The sequence below is a fragment of the Diaphorina citri genome, unplaced genomic scaffold, assembly GCF_000475195.1.
Source record: "Diaphorina citri unplaced genomic scaffold, Diaci psyllid genome assembly version 1.1 scaffold11796, whole genome shotgun sequence".
NCBI lineage: Eukaryota > Metazoa > Arthropoda > Insecta > Hemiptera > Psyllidae > Diaphorina > Diaphorina citri.
In genome coordinates this window covers 1-1,589 of record NW_007389167.1, presented here as the reverse complement: position 1 = coordinate 1,589, position 1,589 = coordinate 1, and the positions used below count along the sequence as shown (strand labels likewise).

The following is a 1,589-nucleotide window of genomic DNA, read 5'->3' as shown; positions in this document are numbered from 1 at the left end:
GAAACAGTTGGAAACTTCGCCCCTCATTAAGCAATCCCTGGAACAAGGTTAGTTAAAATATTCAATTATTCAGTTAAAATATTCTAAAATATTAACATTGAAACACCCAATAATCGTCTTTGTACCAATATTCGTCATCGTGCCAATACTCGTCACTTTTTGACTTTGAATTCAAAAAACAAATCAACTAAGTTTTTTTTTTTCATTGGAAATAGAGCTAACTGTTGGAAACCAAAGACAGATCTTGTAGACAACATAAGCTTTTAGCACCTTGTCTGTGTTTGTGACAACATAAGCTGTGTAGGATTGAAAAGTTCCCTAAGGGAAGATTCTATTAAGGAAACATTTCAAACTCTCAATGGTTAGACTGCGGGAGTAAAGGGACTTTTCAGTCTCATTCTGGCAGTATAAGCCGGGTATATTCTGTTCTGTTCATAAGACCTTGTTTAGACTGTGGGAGTAAAGGGACTTTCTTCAATATTAACATTGAAACACCCAATAATCGTCTTTGTACCAATATTCGTCATCGTACCAATACTCGTCACTTTTTGACTTTGAATTAAAAAAACAAACCAACTAAGTTTTTTTTTTCATTAGAAATAGAGCTAACTGTTGGAAACCAAAGACAGATCATGTAGACAACATAACCTTTTAGCACCTTGTTTGTGTTACTGAGACAGGATTGAAAAGTTCCCTAAGAGAAGATTCTATTAAGGGAACATTTCAAACTCTCAATAGTTAGACTGCGGCAGTAAAGGGACATTTCAGTCTCAATCTGGCAGTATAAGCAGGGTATATTCTATTCATAAGACCTTGTTTAGACTGTGGGAGTAAAGGGACTTTTCAGTCTCATTCTGGCAGTATAAGCCGGGTATATTCTGTTCTATTACCTCTTCTTCTTCACAGCTAATGAGTCGGATGACGAGACGCCGGCAAATGATCACGACCCATTGCCGGATTTCAAGCCGATCATTCCATTGCCGGATGAAGTACCAGTGACTACCGGAGAGGAAAACGAGACCGTACTGTTCGAACAGCGCGCCAAACTGTATCGCTTTGTAGATAAGGAATGGAAGGAGCGTGGCGTGGGACAGCTGAAACTGTTGAAGAATAAGGACACCGGTAAAGTCAGGTGAGTTTTTTTTCCTAAAAAGAAGAAGGAAAAAAACACACACACACAGTTTACCATAGGTATTTGATTGAGGAAACTGATCTTATCGTCACGAAATCAAAAAGAAAAAGAGCTATTCCGAGAACGCCCTCCCTCCCTCCCCAGAGGTTTGATGGAGGGAACTGTGACATGGTCTTCCTGAAATCTAAGAGAGAAGCAGGACAGGATGAGAGAAATTTAGTTCTCCCGAATCGAATTCACGCTTACAGAGAACACCAGAAAGAAAGTAACCCGTTGAAATACCATCGTAATTTACCATCTCATTTTATCAATTTTAAAAATATTCAGTTCCATCCCACTGGTAAAAGTTTTCCATCCTCTTATACCAAATTTATTTGATTCGCAAGAAAGACTATAAAATTGAAGAAACAACAAAGCTGGTCGAATTTCGTTGGATCTATTGACCGATCAACTAGTT

At 38.3% G+C, this 1,589-nt stretch overlaps 1 long non-coding RNA gene across 1 annotated transcript; it reads left to right on the top strand.

Moving 5' to 3' along the window:
- On the top strand, positions 1-1,120 carry LOC113472993. The gene is made up of 2 exons (XR_003395101.1): positions 1-47; positions 907-1,120. It is a non-coding gene; the product is annotated as an uncharacterized LOC113472993 (long non-coding RNA).
- Positions 1,121-1,589: the final 469 nt, after the last annotated feature.